Source organism: Choloepus didactylus, chromosome 2 (genome assembly GCF_015220235.1).
Source record: "Choloepus didactylus isolate mChoDid1 chromosome 2, mChoDid1.pri, whole genome shotgun sequence".
Taxonomy (NCBI): Eukaryota; Metazoa; Chordata; class Mammalia; order Pilosa; family Megalonychidae; genus Choloepus; species Choloepus didactylus.
In genome coordinates, this window is record NC_051308.1 from 16,997,801 (window position 1) to 17,025,014 (window position 27,214).

General features: G+C 38.9%; 1 protein-coding gene across 5 annotated transcripts in view; it reads right to left on the bottom strand.

The window, feature by feature from the left end:
- SIPA1L2 (signal induced proliferation associated 1 like 2) overlaps positions 1-26,727 on the bottom strand; it is a 261,788-nt gene extending 235,061 nt beyond the window's left edge. For 3 of the 5 annotated variants that reach the window (XM_037820991.1, XM_037820984.1, XM_037820977.1), the window contains exon 1: positions 26,343-26,727. The gene's annotated coding sequence lies outside the window, so the exon portion shown is untranslated. The remainder of the gene's footprint in view (positions 1-26,342) is intronic. The other 2 variants (XM_037820966.1, XM_037820960.1) reach the window with 1 other exon arrangement.
- Between the last annotated feature and the right edge of the window lie 487 nt (positions 26,728-27,214).

Here is a 27,214-nt window from a genome sequence, read left to right on the forward strand (position 1 = left end):
CCATGATGTTTCAATCCTCCATTTTAAGCTCACAGAACAAAAACAAATCCTCCAAGGAGTTCCCAATCTACTAGTTACTTACCCATAGCCAGCCAATCTTCATAAAGCCAAACACATTATCTAACCCTAATCCACATGCCCCTCCTTTAAAAAAGAGGCAGCTGTTAAAAAAAAAAAAAACTCTTTTATGATGGTTTGTAGGCCACTATTTTTTACTGAGATATATTCACACACTATACAAACCATCCAGAACACATAATCACTGCATGCCACTGTTTTAATCTTGGTTCTTTGAAATGCAATGCATGATAATCACCCACAACAAACTACTTGTAGACCAGTTTGGATGTTGGTGAACTTGCATGCTAAATAACATGACTAATCATGACAGTATAACAACCTACTAAATTTTAAATAATACAATCTGTAGTACAAAAATAAACAAAATCCAGAATCCATTTTGTTCAAAAGACACATGAACTATTACTTTATAGAATAAACTGTTGAACCTGGCCACCAATGGCTGATCAAAGATAAATTCTGAAATACATCATTTACTTAATTTGGGGATAAAAATTTTAAATGAAAATACCGAACTTGCCGAAATTACTTTTAAATCACTTCTTCTAATTCCATCAACATAACTTGATGAAAGGGTCTCTCCACTATGAGTGTTATTAAATCAAAACATAGGAACTATTTAGATACACATTGTCTTCTGCAAATAGTTTCTTCTTCCCAACCACATCACCTAGCTCAGTGCTTCCCCGTGGCAAAGGACGATTTTCTCTAATTTCCAATTTCTCACAGACTGGCACATTTTAAAATATAATAAAAATTAATTATTAAAAAGAGAAATGCAAAAAGAAATATAAAATTTAAAAGCCCCAATTTTTATTATTACATTTAACAGACATAAAATTACATTTTTCATAAATGTAATCTCAATAAACACGACATAGGAAAAAGAATAGTATTTTAAAAACTATAAAATTTGTTCACTGAAAGCATCATATAGGAGACTGACATGGCGAGTCACAATTGCAAATCACACTTGTAACTTTTTGTTGTTCTGCAATCAAAACCAAACAAGAGTTAGCAAAAGAGCAATGTACCATACTAAATGCCAGTAACACATTATGAAGAAATACCACCTATATCAGTATTTAAAGACTTCAATGTGATAAGTGAGTTTGCTTGTTTATCTAATCAGGGTTGGATTGATGACAATTTTCAGGAGACAATGTGTCTACATAGTTGTATACCTAGACTCTGACTTCAAGGAATTCCCAGTCTGATGGAGGGGTATGGCCAGTGGAAGGTGAGTTCTGAGCTGGACACCACACTTACTTGACTAAATTGCTTATACCCAGTGCCAAGGGGAGTATAAACTCACTGCTATGGAGGAAGTACAGAAGGAAACACCTCCAGCTCTTTTATGTAGACTTTAAAAATGAAATATATAAGAAATTCTTCTGAGAGATCTTCACAAAGAGCAAAATATTTTCATACTTTCCAGTATCTGTCTCCTAGTCTTAAAAACAAGGGGGCAAGCCAAGATTAGAAGGACTGGACTTTTGGAAACCTCAAATTAAATTATAATGTTCAAACTACACAAAAAAAATATCATGCCAATAAAATTTTTGACATAGGTCAAATTAGTTACTGTCAGTTTGGTGAGCATAAAATAAGATCTTTCAGAGGCAGCATGCTTGAACCCAAGGAACACACCCAGTGTAAGAGACAGGAAGGCAAAATAGTTTTGAACACAAAAATGTAAGAATCACCCACAAGATTAGAGGCATGGTCATCTAGGTCTTTATTCTGAGTCCAACAAAAACAGAGAACATTTTGTGAGAGGGCACTGTTTAAAAACCATTTTTATTAAGATTATTATTATATTCACTATTTCTTTGGCATCTCCTCCCCCTCTTTCCATTAAGATGTGAACCCGAAAAACCCTTACCCTCTTTTAGAAGCATTCCTTTTTTCTTTCAATCAAACATCTATCCAAGAAACTAAACTAGCTTAATGTCTTCAAGTGGAGGGACTGCCAGACACTTCAGGTAACAGCATATGCAGAAAAGTTCAAGGGTTTTGGCTGATGGAATAGCTAGTTACAAGGGCAAAGGCCAACGTAAATGTTTACCCATTAATGAAAAGTTGAAAGCACACACATTTTAGAAGAATGTTAAAGCGGAGTTTAATCCGACACCATAAATCACCAGGCCAGTTTTCCTCACTTATATATAAGTTTAACATTTCAGTTAACATAGAGACCATCCGCAGAATTTATATACACTTGATCTAGCTGATTAAGTTCCACACTGCTCTTTTGTTCACTACAAACAAAAAGATGTAAAAAAAAAAAAAACTCCCAAACTGCCACAGCATGAGTTGAAAACACACCATCTGCAGCTGCTTAGCCACAGCTACTGTCCCCAAATCAAATGAAAGGCTCAAGAAATGCTCTTCTCTCAAAAGTTTCCTTAGCAGCTGTGTTCTTATCGCTCGGGAGGTTCCCTGAATCCCTCCATGCTTAAATTATAGGCAAAAAATTAGCAAAATCAGCACAACACATCTGTAACATATCCTGGGCACACAGCAGCAATTGAAAGGAAATGAATGCAACTTCCAGATGATCAGAATGCCACGATGCTCCCGTTACAATAAAAACCATGCAGCTTTTCCATCCTATACAAAATTTTTAGGTTATTTATTTTAACCAGTAGTGTGTTTCTCCCCCTTTTAATTTTGGTAGTGGAAAGTGATAATGAACGCCTATTACTAAGTTTTCATTCTTTTGCAGATCTTCATTCAAGAATATGAACTCTCCGCACTCGAAACTCCAGGATAACAAACAAACAAAATTAAATCCAGAAGCTGGTTAGAATTACTTAATTTATAGCAAATGAGCATAAGTCTTTTCTCTCAAACATTTTGAGGGAAATGAATTCTGCCCATAGTACATTATAGATTTTAGGAGGGAAGCCTTCTAAAGGAATATTTATTTTTGGTATCACCAGGATTACTTTACACACCCTCAGAAACCCACATGGTAACTATAAAAAACACAAAACTCAGAACAACTTTAGGAATGGTGGCCACTCCATTTCCACACTCTTGACACACACGGTGAGTTGACCACAGCGCTTGTCCCCTTGTTGTCAGAAACAGACTAAAAATCTGCTCAACATGGTCTCCAATGCAACCACCACCACTCCATCAGGATTGGCACTGAAAAGAGATTCTTTCAAGGTGCTACCAAACAATCTGCTCGTAGTTCTTTCTTTCCGTCTAAAGCAGTGTAATGCTAGCTCATTAGAAAGGACAAATCACACGCACAACCGCTTCCTTATGATTTGCCCCATGACCCTGTCACAGCTCCTCTCAGAGCAGGACATGGCCTCTGGGCCCCAAGGCAACTTCCCTCTGAATGGCACACAAGCCAGAGTACACTGCAGTTACTCCCAAGGCTCCTTCTCCCAAGAAACTCCAGCTCCTGAATAAATGATTACCATTATTCCATTCACCAAGTGTCTCTTAAGCCTTCTATTATGTGTCTGAATTTTAAACAGGGGACTAGGCCCTTTATTACGGCCCCTAATCCATGTCCCCAGTAACATTTCTTTCAAAGTTACAGAATCTGTCTGCAATCTCATTATTATTAGACTTTATCCTCCCTTCCTCCACCCAGAACAAAACTGCACTTCACAACAGGAAAAAAAAAAAAAAAAAAAAAAAAAAAAAAAAAAAAAAACAACTATGGAGAGGAATATTATTAGAAAGTTTACCGTATTTCTAGAATGAAACACCAGGAGAGCAACAGCCCTATCTGCCTTACTTGCCAACGTTACCTGAGTCCCAAGAACTGTGACTGGCACAAAGGAGCATGCAATAATTATGTGATAAATGCACAAATACATCTGAGCACTGACTACACAAGTAGGCACCTTATTTCAACTAATCCTCACTGCAATACTATGACAGGTGTGAGATTTTGAAAGGTAAAACAGCTTGCCCACAGGTACCACAGCACTGGAAAGGTTCCTCAGTCTCATCCACACGGCTATGTTCTCTATTTGGGGATCAGATTATAGCAACAAGGGGCCCAGGATCACAAGGACTTTTGTCCTGTGGTAGAGAAGCAGGTACCAGGGAAACCCCAAACAAAGTGTTAACATTTAGCAGCAACAAACCAAGAATCATAAAACCCACTGGACAATGAAGAACTAAAGCACAGACAAGGCTAATTCCACACTAATAGAATTAGATTCCATGCATAGCCAGCTGTCTGACATTCCCCAGCACCCCGTGAAGTTCAGTGTGGTCAGGTCAGTAAGTCATCCAGTGCAGTGGGAGCAGCAGTGATGTAAACCACTTCAGGGCCAGACTTTTCAATGACCCTACCTCCATGGTGCTCCTTCCCTTTTGCAGGGAACATGACAGACATGCCAAGCAGGCTGCAGTCATGCAGACAAAGGCCAATGTCCAATGGCTACAGAAACAAGTAGAAAGGATCCTGGATCCATGCATGGTCATGTGGAAAAAAGCTATTATACAAGAAAGAAGAAAGCCTGTCTCTTGTCTCTTTCAGAGCAGCTGGAGGTACCCTAACCAAAGAAAAATCTTCATACACTGGTAGCACACTTTGTAAATGCAAAATTAACATTGCACTGCTGTTTCAAATGCTATATTAGTTTTGTTCATGGCTGGAAAGCTTTAGTAACTCAGAACACTTCAGTAACAGTTGGCATAGCAAAAGGGTTGGTTATTTACACCTGGGATTTTATTTTTAAGCCAATTAGGGTTTATTCTTCTAGCCAGTATCTTCTCAGGAAAGGTGACTTTAAAAGTTCAAAAATCTATTTTTTTAGGTTTAGTTAATTTCCTCCAGACTAATTTTGGTTTTAATGACTACTGCATTGGAATTGGAAATTATTCCTCAGAGATACCTTATGAAATCTTCTTTATTTCAAACTGCTTTTCAAAATTAATCACAAAGGTGAGAACAGGCTTTGCAACAATAAATAGATGCATCTTCTTTCACCTAAAGTGTTCCAAGTAGCATACACAAATAAATGGATAATGTGCTATTCAGGATCCATCTCTTGAGAAACAAAAGAGCTCAGGTAAAAGCTACAAGCTGGCCTGAGCCTATGCTGCACCAAGCATTAGCAAACTCACAAAAGAGGCACCTGAAAATTTTCAAACTATATGGGGTTGAAGGAAGAGACCCAGCCAGAAAATGGCCCAATCAGATCTGCTGTTGGGAAAGGAGAAGGTGAAATGAGACTTAAAATAAATACGTAAAACAGAGGCGGGGCAAGATGGCAGACTGGTGAGCTGTATGTTTTAGTTACTCCTCCAGGAAAGTAGGTAGAAAGCCAGGAACTGCGTGGACTGGACACCACAGAGCAATCTGACTTTGGGCATACTTCATACAACACTCATGAAAACGTGGAACTGCTGAGATCAACGAAATCTTAAGTTTTTGCGGCCAGGGGACCTGCGCCCCTCCCTGCCAGGCTCAGTCCCGGGGGAGGAGGGGCTGTCAGCTCCAGGAAGGAGAAGGGAGAACTGCAGTGGCAGCCCTTATCGGAAACTCATTCTACTGATTCATACTCCAACCATAGATAGACTGAGACCAGACACCAGAGAATCTGAGAGCAGCCAGCCCAGCAGAGAGGAGACAGGCATAGAAAAAAAACAACACGAAAAACTCCAAAATAAAAGCGGAGGATTTTTGGAGTTCTGGTGAACATAGAAAGGGGAAGGGCCCTCAGGCGCATATGCAAATCCCGAAGAAAAGCTGATCTCTCTGCCCTGTGGACCTTTCCTTAATGGCCCTGGTTGCTTTGTCTCTTAGCATTTCAATAACCCATTAGATCTCTGAGGAGGGCCCGTTTTTTTTTTTTTTTTTTTTTAATCCTTTTTTCTTTTTCTAAAACAATTACTCTAAGAAGCCCAATACAGAAAGCTTCAAAGACTTACTATTTGGGCAGGTCAAGTCAAGAGCAGAACTAGGAGAGTTCTGAGACAAAACGCAATAATCCAGTGGCTGAGAAAATTCACTAAACACCACAACTTCCCAAGAAAAGGGGGGTGTCCGCTCACAGCCATCATCCTGGTGGACAGGAAACACTCCTGCCCATCGCCAGCCCCATACCCCAGAGCTGCCCCAGACAACCCAGTGTGACGGAAGTGTTTCAAATAACAGGCACACACCACAAAACTGGGTGTGGACGTTAGCCTTCCCTGCAACCTCAGCTGATTGTCCCAGAGTTGGGAAGGTAGAGCAGTGTGAATTAACAAAGCCCCATTCAGCCATCATTTCAGCAGACTGGGAGCCTCCCTACACAGCCCAGCAGCCCAGAAATGCCCTGGGGGGACGGCACTCACCTGTGACATAGCACAGTCATCCCTCAACAGAGGACTCGGGGTGCACGGCCTGGAAGAGGGGCCCACTTGCAAGTCTCAGGAGCCATACGCCAATACCAAGGACTTGTGGGTCAGCGGCAGAGACAAACTGTGGAAGGACTGAACTGAAGATTTAGACTATTGCAGCAGCTTTAAAACTCTAGGATCACCAGGGAGATTTGATTGTTAGAGCCACCCCCCACCCCCTGACTGCCCAGAAACACGCCCCATATACAGGGCAGGCAACACCAACTACACACGCAAGCTTGGTACACCAATTGGACCCCACAAGACTCACTCCCCCACTCACCACAAAGGCTAAGCAGGGGAGAACTGGCTTGTGGAGAACAGGTGGCTCGTGGACGCCACCTGCTGGTTAGTTAGAGAAAGTGTACTCCACGAAGCTGTAGATCTGATAAATTGAGATAAGGACTTCAATTGGTCAACAAATCCTAATAGAACCCTATCAAGTTCAGCAAATGCCACGAGGCCAAAAACAACAGAAAATTATAAAGCATATGAAAAAACCAGACGATATGGATAACCCAAGCCCAAGCACCCAAATCAAAAGACCAGAAGAGACATAGCACCTAGAGCAGCTACTCAAAGAACTAAAGATGAACAATGAGACCATAGTACGGGAGATAAAGGAAATCAAGAAGACCCTAGAAGAGCATAAAGAAGACATTGCAAGACTAAATAAAAAAATGGATGATCTTATGGAAATTAAAGAAACTGTTGACCAAATTAAAAAGATTCTGGACACTCATAGTACAAGACTAGAGGGAGTTGAACAACGAATCAGTGACCTCGAAGATGACAGAATGGAAAATGAAAGCATAAAAGAAAGAATGGGGAAAAAAATTGAAAAAATCGAAATGGACCTCAGGGATATGATAGATAATATGAAACGTCCAAATATAAGACTCATTGGTGTCCCAGAAGGGGAAGAAAAGGGTAAAGGTCTAGGAAGAGTATTCAAAGAAATTGTTGGGGAAAACTTCCCAAATCTTCTAAACAACATAAATACACAAATCATAAATGCTCAGAGAACTCCAAATAGAATAAATCCAAATAAACCCACTCCGAGACATATACTGATCACACTATCAAACACAGAAGAGAAGGAGCAAGTTCTGAAAGCAGCAAGAGAAAAGCAATTCACCACATACAAAGGAAACAGCATAAGACTAAGTAGTGACTACTCAGCAGCCACCATGGAGGCAAGAAGGCAGTGGCATGATATATTTAAAATTCTGAGTGAGAAAAATTTCCAGCCAAGAATACTTTATCCAGCAAAGCTCTCCTTCAAATCTGAGGGAGAGCTTAAATTTTTCACAGACAAACAAATGCTGAGAGAATTTGCTAACAAAAGACCTGCCCTACTGGAGATACTCAAGGGAGCCCTACAGACAGAGAAACAAAGAAAGGACAGAGAGACTTGGAGAAAGGTTCAGTACTAAAGAGATTCGGTATGGGTACAATAAAGGATATTAATAGACAGAGGGGAAAAATATGACAAACATAAACCAAAGGATAAGATGGCTGATTCAAGAAATGCCTTCACGGTTATAACGTTGAATGTAAATGGATTAAACTCCCCAATTAAAAGATATAGATTCGCAGAATGGATCAAAAAAAATGAACCATCAATATGTTGCATACAAGAGACTCATCTTAGACACAGGGACACAAAGAAACTGAAAGTGAAAGGATGGAAAAAAATATTTCATGCAAGCTACAGCCAAAAGAAAGCAGGTGTAGCAATATTAATCTCAGATAAAATAGACTTCAAATGCAGGGATGTTTTGAGAGACAAAGAAGGCCACTACGTACTAATAAAAGGGGCAATTCAGCAAGAAGAAATAACAATCGTAAATGTCTATGCACCCAAACAAGGTGCCACAAAATACATGAGAGAAACACTGGCAAAACTAAAGGAAGCAATTGATGTTTCCACAATAATTGTGGGAGACTTCAACACATCACTCTCTCCTATAGATAGATCAACCAGACAGAAGACCAATAAGGAAATTGAAAACCTAAACAATCTGATAAATGAATTAGATTTAACAGACATATACAGGACATTACATCCCAAATCACCAGGATACACATACTTTTCTAGTGCTCATGGAACTTTCTCCAGAATAGATCATATGCTGGGACATAAAACAAGCCTCAATAAATTTAAAAAGATTGAAATTATTCAAAGCACATTCTCTGACCACAATGGAATACAATTAGAAGTCAATAACCATCAGAGACTTAGAAAATTCACAAATACCTGGAGGTTAAACAACACACTCCTAAACAATCAGTGGGTTGAAGAAGAAATAGCAAGAGAAATTGCTAAATATATAGAGACGAATGAAAATGAGAACACAACATACCAAAACCTATGGGATGCAGCAAAAGCAGTGCTAAGGGGGAAATTTATAGCACTAAATGCATATATTAAAAAGGAAGAAAGAGCCAAAATCAAAGAACTAATGGATCAACTGAAGAAGCTAGAAAATGAACAGCAAACCAATCCTAAACCAAATACAAGAAAAGAAATAACAAGGATTAAAGCAGAAATAAATGACATAGAGAACAAAAAAACAATAGAGAGGATAAATTTCACCAAAAGTTGGTTCTTTGAGAAGATCAACAAGATTGACAAGCCCCTAGCTAGACTGACAAAATCAAAAAGAGAGAAGACCCATATAAACAAAATAATAAATGAAAAAGGTGACATAACTGCAGATCCTGAAGAAATTAAAAAAAATTATAAGAGGATATTATGAACAACTGTATGGCAACAAACTGGATAATGTAGAGGAAATGGACAATTTCCTGGAAACATATGAACAACCTAGACTGACCAGAGAAGAAATAGAAGACCTCAACCAACCCATCACAAGCAAAGAGATCCAATCAGTCATCAAAAATCTTCCCACAAATAAATGCCCAGGGCCAGATGGCTTCACAGGGGAATTCTACCAAACTTTCCAGAAAGAACTGACACCAATCTTACTCAAACTCTTTCAAAACATTGAAGAAAATGGAACACTACCTAACTCATTTTATGAAGCTAACATCAATCTAATACCAAAACCAGGCAAAGATGTTACAAAAAAGGAAAACTACCGGCCAATCTCCCTAATGAATATAGATGCAAAAATCCTCAACAAAATACTTGCAAATCGAATCCAAAGACACATTAAAAAAATCATACACCATGACCAAGTGGGGTTCATTCCAGGCATGCAAGGATGGTTCAACATAAGAAAATCAATCAATGTATTACAACACATTAACAAGTCAAAAGGGAAAAATCAATTGATCATCTCAATAGATGCTGAAAAAGCCTTTGACAAAATCCAACATCCGTTTTTGATAAAAACACTTCAAAAGGTAGGAATTGAAGGGAACTTCCTCAACATGATAAAGAGCATATATGAAAAACCCACAGCAAGCATAGTACTCAATGGTGAGAGACTGAAAGCTTTCCCTCTAAGATCAGGAACAAGACAAGGATGCCCGCTGTCACCACTGTTATTCAACATTGTGCTGGAAGTGCTAGCCAGGGCAATCCGGCAAGACAAAGAAATAAAAGGCATCCAAATTGGAAAAGAAGAAGTAAAACTGTCATTGTTTGCAGATGATATGATCTTATATCTAGAAAACCCTGAGAAATCGATGATACAGCTACTAGAGCTAATAAACAAATTTAGCAAAGTAGCAGGATACAAGGTTAATGCACATAAGTCAGTAATGTTTCTATATGCTAGAAATGAACAAACTGAAGAGACACTCAAGAAAAAGATACCATTTTCAATAGCAACTAAAAAAATCAAGTACCTAGGAATAAACTTAACCAAAGATGTAAAAGACCTATACAAAGAAAACTACATAACTCTACTAAAAGAAATAGAAGGGGACCTTAAAAGATGGAAAAATAATCCATGTTCATGGATAGGAAGGCTAAATGTCATTAAGATGTCAATTCTACCCAAACTCATCTACAGATTCAATGCAATCCCAATCAAAATTCCAACAACCTACTTTGCAGACTTGGAAAACCTAGTTATCAAATTTATTTGGAAAGGGAAGATGCCTCGAATTGCTAAAGACACTCTAAAAAAGCAAAACGAAGTGGGAGGACTTACACTCCCTGACTTTGAAGCTTATTATAAAGCCACAGTTGCCAAAACAGCATGGTACTGGCACAAAGATAGACATATAGATCAATGGAATCGAATTGAGAATTCGGAGATAGACCCTCAGATCTATGGCCGACTGATCTTTGATAAGGCCCCCAAAGTCACTGAACTGAGTCATAATGGTCTTTTCAACAAATGGGGCTGGGAGAGTTGGATATCCATATCCAAAAGAATGAAAGAGGACCCCTACCTCACCCCCTACACAAAAATTAACTCAAAATGGACCAAAGATCTCAATATAAAAGAAAGTACCATAAAACTCCTAGAAGATAATGTAGGAAAACATCTTCAAGACCTTGTATTAGGAGGCCACTTCCTAGACTTTACACCCAAAGCACAAGCAACAAAAGAGAAAATAGATAAATGGGAACTCCTCAAGCTTAGAAGTTTCTGCACCTCAAAGGAATTTCTCAGAAAGGTAAAGAGGCAGCCAACTCAATGGGAAAAAATTTTTGGAAACCATGTATCTGACAAAAGACTGATATCTTGCATATATAAAGAAATCCTACAACTCAATGACAATAGTACAGTCGGCCCAATTATAAAATGGGCAAAAGATATGAAAAGACAGTTCTCTGAAGAGGAAATACAAATGGCCAAGAAACACATGAAAAAATGTTCAGCTTCACTAGCTATTAGAGAGATGCAAATTAAGACCACAATGAGATACCATCTAACACCGATTAGAATGGCTGCCATTAAACAAACAGGAAACTACAAATGCTGGAGGGGATGTGGAGAAATTGGAACTCTTATTCATTGTTGGTGGGACTGTATAATGGTTCAGCCACTCTGGAAGTCAGTCTGGCAGTTCCTTAGAAAACTAGATATAGAGTTACCATTCGACCGAGCAATTGCACTTCTCGGTATATACCCGGAAGATTGGAAAGCAGTGACACGAACAGATATCTGCACGCCAATGTTCATAGCAGCATTATTCACAATTGCCAAAAGATGGAAACAACCCAAATGTCCTTCAACAGATGAGTGGATAAAGAAAATGTGGTATATACACACGATGGAATACTACGCGGCAGTAAGAAGGAACGATCTCGTGAAACATATGACAACATGGATGAACCTTGAAGACATAATGCTGAGTGAAATAAGCCAGGCACAAAAAGAGAAATATTATATGCTACCACTAATGTGAACTTTGAAAAATGTAAAACAAATGGTTTGTAATGTAGAATGTAGGGGAACTAGCAATAGAGAGCAATTAAGGAAGGGGGAACAATAATCCAAGAAGAACAGATAAGCTATTTAACATTCTGGGGATGCCCAGGAATGACTATGGTCTGTTAATTTCTGATGGATATAGTAGGAGCAAGTTCACAGAAATGTTGCTATATTATGTAACTTTCTTGGGGTAAAGTAGGAACATGTTGGAAGTTAAGCAGTTATCTTAGGTTAGTTGTCTTTTTCTTACTCCCTTGTTATGGTCTCTTTGAAATGTTCTTTTATTGTATGTTTGTTTTCTTTTTAACTTTTTTTTCGTACAGTTGATTTAAAAAAGAAGGGAAAGTTAAAAAAAAAAAAAAAAAAGAAAAACAAGGAAAAAAAAAAGATGTAGTGCTCCCTTGAGGAGCCTGTGGAGAATGCAGGGGTATTCGCCTACCCCACCTCCATGGTTGCTAACATGACCACAGACATAGGGGACTGGTGGTTTGATGGGGTGAGCCCTCTACCACAGTTTTTACCCTTGGGAAGACGGTTGCTGCAAAGGAGAGGCTAGGCCTCCCTATGGTTGTGCCTAAGAGCCTCCTCCCGAATGCCTCTTTGTTGCTCAGATGTGGCCCTGTCTCTCTAGCTAAGCCAACTTGAAAGGTGAAATCACTGCCCTCCCCCCTACGTGGGATCAGACACCCAGGGGAGTGAATCTCCCTGGCAACGTGGAATATGACTCCCGGGGAGGAATGTAGACCTGGCATCGTGGGACGGAGAATATCTTCTTGACCAAAAGGGGGATGTGAAAGGAAATGAAATAAGCTTCAGTGGCAGAGAGAATCCAAAAGGAGCCGAGAGGTCACTCTGGTGGGCACTCTTACGCACAATTTAGACAACCCTTTTTAGGTTCTAAAGAATTGGGGTAGCTGGTGGTGGATACCTGAAACTATCAAACTACAACCCAGAACCCATGAATCTCGAAGACAGTTGTATAAAAATGTAGCTTATGAGGGGTGACAAGGGGATTGGGAAAGCCATAAGGACCACACTCCACTTTGTCTAGTTTATGGATGGATGAGTAGAAAAATAGGGGAAGGAAACAAACAGACAAAGGTACCCAGTGTTCTTTTTTACTTCAATTGCTCTTTTTCACTCTAATTATTACTCTTGTTATTCTTGTGTGTGTGCTAATGAAGGTGTCAGGGATTGATTTAGGTGATGAATGTACAACTATGTAATGGTACTGTGAACAATCGAAAGTACGATTTGTTTTGTATGACTGCGTGGTATATGAATATATCTCAATAAAATGAAGATTAAAAAAAAAAAAAAAAAAAAAAAGACATAATGCTGAGCAAAATAAGCCAGGCACAAAAAGAGAGATATTGTATGTTACCACTAATGTGAATTCTGTGAAAAATGTACAATGTTTTATACTGTAGAATGTAGGGGACCTAGAGATACCAATTAGTGGAGGGGGAATGATAATCTAATAAGAACAGATAAACTATGGAGGGTAATCTCAATGTTATGGGAATGCTCAGGAATGATTATGGTTTGTAAACTTTCTTGGATATAGTAAGATCATGTTGGAAGCAATAGAGTTATTTTAGGTTTTTTTTTTCTCTTATTCCTTTGTTTTCTTAGGGGTTGTTAATTTTCTTGGGGTATGGTAGGAACATGTTGGAAGCAATGTAGTTATTTTAGATTATTTGTTTTTCTTACTCCTCTGTTTGGACATGGTTTATTAATTTTCTTGGGGTATGGTAGGAACATATTGGAAGCAAAGTAGTTATTTTAGGTTATTTGTTTTCCTTAATCCATTGCTTTGTTTGAAATGTTGTGGGGTTTTTTTGGTTGTTGTTTGCCTGTTTGTTTTTAATTTTTTGATAAACAAAGTTAAAAAATTGAAAAAAAATCAGTAGAAAAATGGGAGTAAAAACTAAATGACAAATAGGGTGGGATGGGGGGATGGTTTGGGTATTCTCTTTTCACTTTTATTTTTTATTCTTATTCTGATTCTTTCTGATGTAAGGAAAATGTTCAGAAATAGATTGTGGTGATGAACGCATAACTATATGATCATACTGTGAACAGTTGATTGTATACCATGGATGACTGTATGGTTTGTGAATATATTTCAATAAAACTGAATTTAAAAAAAAATAAAAAAATAAAAAATAAATACGTAAAACACCTGACAAATGGATATGATCTTTAAAAAGGACATTTGATGAAAAGTGAAGGTCAAGTAAGCCTGGTAACATATTTAAAAGTATATGGCAAAATTAAAACAAAACAAGTCAAAACATTATGCTAAGTGAAAGAAGCCTTATACAAAAGAGTACATACTGTATGACTCCATTTATATGAAGATCAAGAACAGGCTAAACTTATCTATGGCAAAAAAAAAAAAAAAAAGTGTTTGCTCGGGATAGGAGTAGGTAAAATGACTGGGGCACTGGGACAGAGCATAAGAGAATTTTCTGAGGTGATAGGAACATTCTATATCTTAATAGAAGGACGGGTTAGATAGGTATAGGTATTTGTCAAAATTCATTGAATGATACCCTTAAGATCTGTGTATTTCACTGAATAAATTATACCTCAAAAAATATTTTTAAAAGTTTTGAACTCTTTTTAATGATATACATACTGAAGTGTTTAGAGTCAAAGTGCACTGATCTGTGCAATTTACATTGAAATGCATCCAAAAAATAAAATGGACCCATTGATGGATAAATATGTATAAAGCAAATAAAGTAAAATGTTAACAATTGTAGAATCTAGGTAGTGGGTATAGGGATGTTCACTGCACAATTCTTTCAACTGTATGTTGAAAATCTGCATGATAAATTGGAGGAAAGTATATGGTGATTCTGTTGAGATCTGTTGTTTTGGAGTGTAAGGGGAGAAGGCAAATCTTACCTAGTACTTATTATTACTTCATGGAACATAAAAATGAAAGTGAACTGAAGCAACAGAAAATCAACAGCAACTTAATACACATCCTCAAGAGACATAAATGGACATGACCTCAGGTAAGGGCAAACTCACATTAGCCACAAAATCTAACTCCAATCATCCTCCCTAAAGCTATCTCAACTTAAAACTTTTATTACTTAAAATAATTTTTTAAAATCACTTTGGTAAATGAATCCCCAAAAGTTATAACTCCGTAAAGATAAAGTCTCCAAACAAAGCATGTGACCTTGAATTGAAAATATAAACCTGTGTGTATGTCTTCTGGACAAATACATAAAATAGGTGCAGTGAATTTCATCCTGAAATATTGTTTATTTAATATCTCTGATATATCAAAAATATTTTTTCTTTTAGGTTAATGATATACTCTATAACCTTTAGTAAATTATAATAGGAAAAAAATCAAATTGAGTATCTTGCATAATAGACAATTTAATCACCACTTTGAAGATACCATCCATCACTTCACCACAACATTGCTTTTGTTAATAAAATCCATATTTGGAGTTGCAAAACCTAAATCTGGCAAAGTGATGAGTTTGGTTTCAGGCAGACTGAGTTAATGGAGACAGTACTATTACCAAATGAACAATGGTATCTTTCATAAGTTTTGCTGGTGCCCCACAGAGCCAACAGCATCCTTGTATAAAATAGGCCTTCAACAAAAATTCAAATCCTAACCATTTTCCAAAGCTTAAAGCAAGTTCTACCTTCTCCTCAAATGCTTTTCTGACTATGTAAACACACCTCATCTCACGGACCCATAGAGTCTTTCATCTGAAAAAAAAGCTGTAGTGCCCATCTACCCTATGGTTTCATTTATGCAGGAATCTTTTTCTAATAAATCTGACACATGGTCATCAGTTCTTCTGGAACACTTAGAGATGAATGGGTAATTACTTCATCCCCTAATAAGGCAGCGCATTCTATTACACATAGGTCTACTTGTTAAATATTCTCCTATATTTCCCAATCAGTAACATAAGGAAGTTTGATTAGAGGTTAGCCCTGAGGTCCCTTTCAGGCCTAACATTCTATTAGTCAACTAATTTACTGACTGTGCCAGACACTTACCTAGGGCTGGAGGACACTGAAGGAGTGGTCTGGTTCCTGCCCTCACACCCTAGGGGGTCCCTGTTAACTAGGAAATCTTAGAACATCAGAGTTTAAAGAGTTCTCAAGATTATCTGGCCCAACATTCTTATTTTAAAATTGGATTATACTCATGACCATGGGAAGCTAAGTGAGTTAGAAAAGACCAACAACCTCTCATCCTACTTCTGTCCTCTGCAATAGGAAGGAAATTCTACTTTGCTCTTCTGTATAATACTCCTTTCTTCAGAAAAAAAGGCAAAAGTTCATTTTAAACACACTAAGTGCTTACAGAGATGGCAAGAAAAACAAGCAAATGTTGCCATTACCCTTCTCTCCATCCTCCTCAACATCTCCCACTGTGCTTGAGCAGAAGTATATAAGTGACAAGTATTTTTTGGTGGAATGACAAAGAAAATAGTAAAACTAAAGGATGTTTCTCCTGAAACCCTCCTAGGGCCTTGCTCCTCACTCCATTCACATTTCCTGTGCCGGCTCAGCATCCCTCTGCTGTGCAGCTTATTTCTGAAAGAACTGAGAGTTAATGTGCCAAAGTAAGAGGATGAATTTAGAAAGCGCCACACAACCAGACGCACAGTGACAGCAGCCATCAGACAGCACCCAGATTTAACTGCCCTAAAATTAGCAGCCAGAGCAAAGTAGTTACAGCAATGATTGCGTCAGAGCTACTCTGACTGGCTAACTGCCAGTTTTAAACAAATTGTCCTGCTTTCTCTACCAGGGAAACAATATTTTGGAACAGAGCCAGCTAAGCATTTCAATGAATGTTCAAATTCTAGCTTCGCTATTAATGTATTATAATTCAATGACAAGGTGAAGGAAGTCTATAAGGGCTACATCTGCAAGGGTGTTATTTTCTTTGTTGTAAGCATTTATTCTTTGGATGAGTAGAGTACTGTGGATGAATCCTTTTAAATATTTAAATGCCTGGAATTTATTTAGGGATTCACATTCAACCGGCTTAAACAAAGATTATGCAAATCCAGCAAAGTATAAATGCAAAACAAAAATTGCTTTCCTCTTATACTTCTTTTAATCTTGGCAAAGACTCAGGAGCTTAAAATATGTTCTCTGCATGATCATGGAACCCACTCATTTCCCAACCAAGAATATATAACCCTGATTCAATCAGCAAAACTGCTACCTCACCACAAATGACAAAATTTCCAATTAATAATAGATGGTCCACTGGCTGAAACAACAGGGCATTTTTTTGACTAGATCAGCTCATTAGCTCAACCCTGGCCCACCACTTCCTCCTTTCAAGAATAGTGAGATAATTCCATCACAGCAACTCTTCTCATGCATCCACCTTCTATACTTCCTTCCTTTCATTCATTCATTTTTAACTGTCTCTTGAGGTCTCACAAGACAGCTGTGCAACAAAGGAAAGAGCAATATTCGGAATTGAGACCTGGGTTGAATCTCTTAAGAACTAAGATTCAGAAAACCAATCTCTCTTTAAACCTTAGTTTTTGCATCTATAAAAGGGGATAATCCCACCAGCCTCAGAAGGTTCCTGTTAAGTATAGTGAGAGAACACAAATGAAAGTTCACAGCACAGTAAATGTTTTCAAATTTACCTGTGGGAATATCTCTCCCCAATTCTTCATTCTGGTTATAAGTCAAAAACAGTAGCCTCCCTTACTCATTCTTATCATCATTTAAAACTTTTTTAAATAGGAAAATAGACCCATTATTCCATGCAAATGACTTACAATGGTCCTCAAACAAAATTGGTTAGTAAATTAGGCTATTTTACTATTCCTCTGATGACAGCTCCCATCAGAGCATATCTTAACACACAAATTTAAAGAAACAGGAGTTAAAATGCTATCTCCCTAACTTCATGTAATACAAGAGTTATTACTATGTCAGGATTAAAAATAAAAGGCTTCTACCATGTAAAATTAAAATTTTGCCTCCTGAGTACCCACTAAATTTAAGGCTTAAATAATATTCTAATGTACCCTGTAATCCTCAAATCAAAAGTACTACATCAACTACCGGCCTACTATGTAGTACTGACGGGGTTTTAAAAATCATTATTCCCTAAAAGAAACTGTAATTGCTAGCAGATTGAGAATAAAAGACTGCAAGTAATGTTACACAATTCAGAAATAATTTATTTTCAGTTATCTTTATTAATGAGCCCAAACCAGAGCTTTTAGTGAACTGTAACCTCGCCTCACTGATTCTAATAGGGCTGTGCAGTCGTCAGTTGGGTCCAGACTTTGAAACCTGGGGCAAGTGTACACCACCCCCTCTCAAGAAAGGAAGGACACACCCCAGGGTGCCCAGACTGCCCTACAGCGTTCCCTTCTGAATGGGGCAATAAAAGTCTTGATGGAACTGATGGGACCCTATGTTAAAACCCTCTTCAGAAATTACTTTTCATATCAAAAGTTCAATCAAAGGTCATTTCAAATGTTTGAATACATCACTCACAATAGAAATAATTAGAACTTTAAAGCAAAAGTACTTAGCCCAAGAAAAGCCAAGATACTAACTAAGTTCTTTCATGTTCTAACCACGACTGTCATCATTCCTTTCACATACATTTGGTGAAAGCCTACTGAGTGTCAAAAAACATCTAGATGCAAGGAATATAGGAATCCAAAACTGTCCCTGCCCTTACGGCACTAACATTTTATTAAGACAGAAGATAAGCATATAAAAATTAACATATAATATAATGTATTATAATATATAATAATTTACATGATATATGATATTGATATGATATAGCATAATATATATGATGAAAATAAAACAGAAAACAGGAGATAGTGGAAAGGAGGGTGGGGTGGGATGGGTACTGCTAGCTGCAGTTGTACAGATACTATATGTTACCACTGTCAAGACTCCCTTGTACGTACAGGTGGTGTGTACTATAGTTCTGATCAATAAAATATAGGCAGAACTACACCATTAATCTAAACTTTCAATGTTGCTGTTATTCTTTTATAAGTTTTTGGACAGGCAAATGATTAGTCATGTCCTTCTACTCTAATTTAGGATGGTGCTGGCTGGGTGCGGATAAGATGCAAGGCCAAAGTCCTTGATAGTTCAATGCTTCCGAAACAGCTGAGTTCAACAAGGAAATCTGCAAGAAGGTATCCCTCATGACATCATTTTTCCCCCAACAAATGAAATTTCAAACCAAGTAAACCACAAGCTGCTCTAGAAGGAATCAGGCCAAAGTCAGAAGTGCCCTTGGGAAAAAGAATACAGTAAATATTGGACCCAATAAGGGTGGAGTCTGTCTTGGGCTGCCCTGACAAGTCTCCAAAGGTCTCCTAGATATACTGTTTGCCAATCATTATGAACTCTAAACAGACAAGGCTTTGAGGTATGGAAACAAAAGTTCTCCAATTCCATTTATTTTTAATACCACCCTTCTCAAAATTTATATTTTTATTTTTTATAATGTCCATGATATCTGCCATGTTCTTTGATGCAATCTTGTGGCGGCAGAGTTATTATTGTTGATTAGATTGGATTTTTTTTATTGAGTGTTTCCATGGAGATGTGATTCAATCAACCTTAAGTGAAATGTTTGATTGGATAGTTTCCAGGGAGGTGTTACCCTGCCCATTCAGGGTGGATGTTAATTGGATCACTGGAGTCCTATAAAGGAGTTCACAGACAGAAGGACCTCAGAACAACTGAGAGTGACATTTTGAAGAGGAGCTGCAGCTTACAGAGACATTTTGGAGAATGCAACCTAGGAGCAAGCAGATGCGTAGAAAGGAACATCCTGGGAGAAAGCCATTCTGAAACCAGAACTCCAGAGCAGACGCCAGCCACGTGCCCTCCCAGCTAACAAAGGTTTTCTGGACGCCATTGGCCATCCTTCAGTGAAGGTATCCTATTGTTGATGCCTTACCTTGGACACTTTACAGCCTTAAGACTGTAACTCTGTAACCAAATAAACCCCCTTTATAAAAGCCAATCCATTTCTGGTATTTTGCAAAACATCAGTATTAGCAAACCGGAACAATATCTTAGCATGGAAAAGTGTACATGTATAAATGTGCAAACATATACAAGCACACGTATAGATATATATGCAAATGCATACATATTCAGATTTTAGACAGGTGAGTACTAAAAAGATTTTGTATAAATGGGATCCACATTGGAAAAAGTTTAGAGATCCTACTAGAAAGCAACAACTGTTCTTTGGATTAAGGCATTAAACACTCAGAACAGTAGTATTTGTACTGTATGGAGAATCAAAACCGTAATTCCTAAAATTACTTATTAGAAAACTAACATAAACTCAGAAGAAAATAAATGCAATCATAACATCGACTACACAGGCTACTATGCTGTAAGCATTACAGTCAGACTTTTTTTAAAAAAATTACACAATAGTTCATCTCAGCATGCATAATTCTTTAATCACTCAAGAGTTCTTTCCAACGTTAACAATTTTTAACATTGGCTGTTTCTCTAGATTTTTTTTACCTAAGCATAATTGAATACACAACTAAATATCCCATATTTGGATTGCTGTGATTCCTTGAGCAGCCCAACTAAAATGGGGCTTCTTCCAACAGATTTAGCAAATATGCAAAAGTGAAAAATACTAAGTAATTTTCTAATTGGCATAGTTCATGAGGCCCATGATAGCTGTGTCTATTTATCAAATAAGAAAAGTGCATCAGCTAATTAAAACTTCTGCAAAATCGGAAAAAATTATGGTTCTCTTCCCTATTTTCTGAAAGTAAATTTAAAAAAAAAACAGTACTAAACTGGACAGCAAGTTGAAGAAAGCCCAAAACACTCTCATTTTTTCTATAATCTTTTCAGTGCCTAAGGCTCCAATGTTCAGTATGCCCTAGCTTCTCTCATTCATTCATTCTGTCAGTCATTTAGCAAATATTTCTTAATCACCAGCTATCTGCAAAGCACAGTTCTAGTTACCAGGAACACACGAAAAATGAACCATGGTAAGCTAAACCTTTTTTTCTTATTAGAATAACTTGATCAATAGAACCAACAAAAAGGTTTGGCATGCTCTTTGACAATATCTGTGTGGAAAAGATAGATAGATATGGGATAATTATAAGAAATTAAGTGTATCAGTACATAACTGTAACCCTCCCTATCCCCACCTCCAAAATGTGACTCCTTGAAACTTACAGGGAAGCTTCTAGTGGTACAATCATGGTTCAGTCCAGTTTAGCAATTTCATCAGTAACTTAAATAAAGATATAAAAGACAGTCTGATCCAATGTGCAGACAGCATATCTTTTGCATGACAAGCAAATTGCAAAATTCACCATGGGAAGAACCAGTTAAAACAAAGAAATCCAAGCACAATAAAGGTTAGAACTTGAATGACATTTGTACAAGATGGGAAAAATATGGCTTAATGGCTGCATGTGATTAAGGACTCAGGAGTTTTAACGAACAGGAAACTCACTGAATCAGAGTAACATAGCCACTAAAAAAAGTGAATGCAAACTTGGATTTTATCAATACAGACAGGAAATCAACTAGAAAGAAAGGCACCCTACTCTACTTTACACTGATCAAGCAATTGTCATTAGAAGCTTTTGGTTTGGGGACCAACATTGACAGGTATAGTTCAGTGCATAACTGAAATACTTCTATAGAAGGATTTGTCCTATAGGCCACCAAGGAAGTAGAATTCTAAATAATAAGTAGGTGGAATGAGGTTTCAATTCTATAGATCAAAAAAAAATTTCTAACAGCCAAAAACATCAAAAAGGTAGAGAATCCCCATTCTTGAGATGTTTAGGCATTGCTAGATGACCACTTGCAGAGATCATACAAAGAAGATCTGTGCTGGTTTGAAGCTGTATGTACTGCAGAAAAACAAGTTCTTAAATCTAATCCATTCCTATGGGTATGAACCCATTGTAAGTAGGACCTTTTGATGAGGTTACTTCAGTTAAGGTGTGGCCCAGCCAATGAGGATGAGTCTTAATCCTATTACTGGAGTCTTCTATAAGCACAATGAAATTCCAACAGAGAAAGAGAAAGTTACAGGAAGCAAAAAACTGAATATTACCAGAGCCCAGAAGAGAAGGAGACCAAGAGACGCATCCATGTACCTTACCATGGGACCAACTATGCACCAAGGATCGCCAGCAGCCAGTCTTTGGGAAGAAAGACCCCCTTGATGATGCCTTGATTTTGTACTTTTTCCCAGCCTCAAACTGTGAGCAAATGAATTCCCGTTGTTTAACCAGACTCATTTCATGGTATTTGTTTGAGAAACTAAAACAGGATCCAGACTGGTCAGTGAAGTTTTCAATGGTCTGTGCAAAAGGATAAAGTGTCTGTATGCATGTAAATATGTGCTGGTTGGGAAAGGGGGTGGTAATTGAAACAAATTCCAACAGTACTGAAGAACTTTCCCTTCATCTGACAGCATTCATATCCAACCCCCTGCATTTTTTTTGAATATCAACATATTTTACAATGAAATACAATGAAAATAGATGGTATTTGCCATTGTCATTAATCTTCAGTGTACTTTACGTAGTAACATTAAAAGCCAACGAGTCTGGCAATCTCTAAAACTTGCTTTTGGGTTTTGTTTTGTTTTATTTAATAATTTTATGGGTCGATGAAACCGAAAAGTACAGAAACAACAGGAAGGGGTAATCTTTAAGGTCCCTTCTGGTCCAGAGATGCCATGACAACTAAACCAACTTATAGCATATTTTCTTCTTTCCAATCTCCCAATTGACTAGATTCAATTGTGTTGAATAGAAAAAAATAAAATATCAAGGAATTGGGTTACACTAAATATGACATCTCATAAGAAACAGAACCTCTACAATGGATCAGATCTGGCTCCCTTAGACCACTGCTGATCTTTGGAACCAAAGTTTACAAATCAAGTTTGGAAGGGATCAAACTAATTTATCTCAAAGTTATGAGGCATATTATATTGCTAGTCTTCCTTTAAAAGAAGTCACAGCTGAATGTGATTGGAACAGAAAAGCAATTTCTGAATAAAAGATTTCAAGTTAAATGAAGCAGCTATAACTCTCTGGAATGTTTATATACAAACTTACTAATCTATAAACCCAGGCAAAGAAAAGGCACAGTCGTGAAAAATATATAAAATATTCCAATCAGTCATTTTCATTACTCTAATATATATATTTTAAATGATAAAGATTTGTAAAACTTTGGCACTGAGGGGGATCATGGAAATACTTGAGCCAAACTTACTTGTAAGATGCAGAAACTGAGGTTCCGAAGGTAACTGGCTTATCAAAACGTTATTTAGGGAACAAGCAATGGAGCTGAGAAACTTGAAGTTCCTGTCCCCCTGAATAATGCTCGTTCTACTCTATCACTCAGCAAGGGAATTAGGTACCTTAATGGAAGTAGAACATCCAGAACATTGTTTCCTGAATTCTTCCGGAATGTACGTCATATTTCATTCAAGTTCAAAATAGAGAAAACAACTTTGCTTTTCAGTTAACAATAATAGTCCAAATTTTCTTCAAATTCAGCATGTCTTTGAAAGGATCTGTAATCCTAAACCACAACCATAAATACATAATAAATTCAAAGACCCAATGCCTTCCCCAATCTCCAAAACCTTGCATTTACTAATTATGGCTGTGGGAGCAGGAACACTTAATTCTTTGCAAACTATGCAATAAGCATAACCCCTTTTAAATTAGTTTTATTTACCAAACGCAGCACTTTTAAATCAGTTTCTTCCATTGCCAAATAATTACCCTTTCAGAGTAGCTCACTAGTTAATTTTCTCACTTTCAGGAATAAGTTAGCTTTTCAAAATGAATAACCCATTTCCCCTTCTGCCTCAGGTAAAAGGATCCCCTAAGTGGACAGGTCCTCAGGTATCAAGGAACGTTTCAAAGAACCATTCCCGTCTTGGAGGTTGGGGGGTGGGGTGGATCTTCCCAACCCATATTACACATTTTTAACCACAATAAGTGTCACATATGCCAAATCAAGATGATCTGATAATTACCCTTTTAGAAAAAAAGTTACATTCCATAAAATTAAAGCTCTTTGAGAAACTCTAATATTTAAAAACATACATGCATTTTATGAAAAATATATACTAAAATCATCTGGGAAAAATCTGTGGCTCATATCCAAAGCCAGAAGCTCCATCACCATACCTGTAAGATAGCTCTGGCTTTATTTTCCGGACCAAATGCTTAAACTCTTCTTATCCAAGTTCATTTCACTCCATCTATAGGTAGCATATGGGTACTGAGAAAAGCTGTTTCTTATTTCATTTCTTACTTCCCAAAGGTCTGCTCAGTAGTTTTGGGGGCTTTGTTCTGCTTTGTTTTTTCCTTCAGCTATTTATGAATATACTCTATTTTAGAACAAAGCCAGTATGTCATATATCAACCTGGGCAAGGCATACAGTACACAGCAGTTATAAAGATATTTTGAAAATATTTCTTCAACTTGTAAATAAATTTCAGATCTACATAGGCAGGATTTGGACAGGACATCATGGTCTTGCTTTAGCATAAAGATACTTTAAAACATGACTAGGAATCTGCAGCTGCTGGAATGGCCATCTATAGGCTACTGTACTTCTCAAAAAAGGGAGATGTGCTTAGAAATGAAAAATTAAGTATCAACTAGAGGGAAAGAAAATAAAAATGCCCCTAACACAATCTTTGGTATGAATCACACATATTTACTTCAACTACATCTCTTCCCCAAATGCATAATGGAATCTTTAGAAAGCAATGCCATTTGCATGCAAAACTCAAGAAAAATTGCACTTTCCAATGAATAAATACTCTTTTACAACTCTCTGAATCAGGTAGTGACCTACAAAATCAAGCAATGAACACTTCAAGGGGAAATGCTTTCTAAACAGAATTACAAAACTCCCTGTAGAACTTTAAATTCCTCAAATTAGCCAAAACATGAAAGAGACCTTCTTAAATATGTGACTTAATACAAAAGTCATATTGTCTCTTGCAGTTCATCTTTATGAATGCCAGAAACAAGAGGCCACCTTTTGATACCTGCCTAGATAGTGATTTGTTTAGGTTTTACAGGGACGTAATATACTTGAAGGAAAGCAACAGTTTTGGAGATTCATTTTTCCTATTACAAATTCTAAGGAAAAAAATGCAACCTGGAATGTAGACATAGGCAACTCATAAGCACAGTTTACTAAATGCCTGTCATAAGAAAGCCATCTAGTGTTAACGCTTAGAAATGAAAACGGCAGACAAAAGAGGCAAAGAAAAGGAAAATCTGAGTGACTATTTCCAACTTACCGATGAGAACCACCAAGATGCTTTGTTAAAAAAAAAAAAAAAAGCCATCCTTATCAAAATCAAATCTAAATTTATGCAAAATCCAAAATGTCTACCAATTTTTAATTTGACAAAAATCATGTTTTGGTAAACACAGTTCCGTGACCAATGCACTTAATTTTTCCAATACTCACGCGGGAGTCATCTAGAGATGAATTAATTTAACCGAAGCAGGTTAATGATGATAAATATCTCCCAGAGGGATAATGCCAAGTTGTTTTCTCTTGCGAGAAACCTTGGCTCTCGCTTGTAGATGACAAACCGAAATTGATTCTCTGGATTTTCAGCAAAAAGCTGAAAATTAATCTGTAGGTGCTCGTGGTGATATTCCCAGGAACGGGTCAAACTACCTTTAATAATACGGAGGGACATGAACAGGACCAAGAGCCGAGAAATGAAGCATGACACAGAAATTAATACAGTAGGAGAGCCATCCGGACTCAGAAGAAAGGACGTACTGAGAGTCAGAAGTACACGCACAAGCTACTCAAGATCTTACAAAAGAGTGATTCGGGTCCCCGGTGAGGACGTGTCAGGTGCCCAGAGACGCGCGCGCTCCGGGAACACATCTTTAAGGAGGAATACACTCTGTGGCGAGTTAAACAAGTAACCCCAACTGGTGCAAAGGGTAAACTGCATCTGGCAGCCTTTTGATGTTTTCTTTTCAGTGTTAGAGAGGATTTGCTGGGCACCTAAAGCAAGGTTCTCATTAGTCTTAATGTCACTAAGAGGGGAATAACCTTTCAATCGATCAATAACTTTGAGAGAAAGAGCGGCGGCGCAGCTACCCTTCCACCGGAGACTCCAGAGTGAGGGGCGCATTTGCGAGCCGGGATCTCCGCCCCGTCGACCCCTGGCCGCGCGCAGACCCAACTGCAGCTTCTCGGAGTCCGAAGCCCACCCTGAAGTCCGGCCCCAGCCCTGCTCCCCAGCGACTCCGTGGCCGCCGTCCGGTCCACCCCGCTGTCACTGCCCTAGAGATGCCCCCCTTCCCCCAAAGGCAGCCCATTAGCCTCCCGGGGACAGTCTTCCCAGGAGCCGTCTCCAGAGACCGACCCAGAAAGCTACCGACAGGACCCTCCGCCCATCCTCGCCGAGAAGAGGGGGGTTTCTTCTTTCCTCCACTCACCCCAACACGCACCTCAGCGGACGCGGTCCGGCCCGACAGCGGCTGCGAGCGGCGCGGTACCTGCTACAGTCCGCGAGCGCCGGGCGGCAGAAACCGGAGCCACCGCCTCGGAGCAAGCCGCTGCCCGGGGCTCCCCATCGCCGCCCTGGCCCGGCTCTGGACTCTCCCCGCGGGCCGATCTCCGGCGGGGAGGTGTCCCCCGACCCGCCGGCTGCGGGCGGAACGAGGCGCAGGCGCGGCTCACCGGTGGCGCTAGGGCTGGGGAAGCCAAGGGGCTGCAGGCAGGCGGGCGGGCGCGCGGAGGGGCTGGAGCTTTCGGAGCAGCCGGACGGGGCGGAGGGTGTTCGCACTCACACTCCTCCTCCCGCTCCTCCTCCCGCTCTCAGCTACTGCTGGGGCTACTCCCGAGCTCCTGCCGTCTGCAGCGCCGTCTCCAAACACCGCCCGCCCACTCCCTAGCAGCACCGCCCCCCACGTTCTCTGCAGCTTCCCATTGGCGGCGATCTGCAGGCTGCCGTAGTCTTCGCCTCGTAATTAGACAAGGCAGCCGTCCGTCTCGTCGACCGGGCGGCTGCAGTGGCAAAGCCGGTGCTGGGTTCCCAGGCCCCGCCGAGCGCGGGGATGGTGTGTGGGGAGGAGTGCTCGGAAGCGCCCTTCAGGGAAGGGGCCTGCGAAATGAAGTGTGCGCGGCGCCCAACGTACTTAGAAGCAGGTGCAGCTTACCTGTACCGGACTCCGGGAATATCCTGCGCGCTACAAGTCAAAGCCATTTGTCTTTCTTTTCAAGACTCGTTTCCTCCCTTCTAACAAGAATAAGTTAAATCCCCCCGAATCTTGCTCCGTGGTGCCCAAGCGCGTGCTAACGAGGTGAC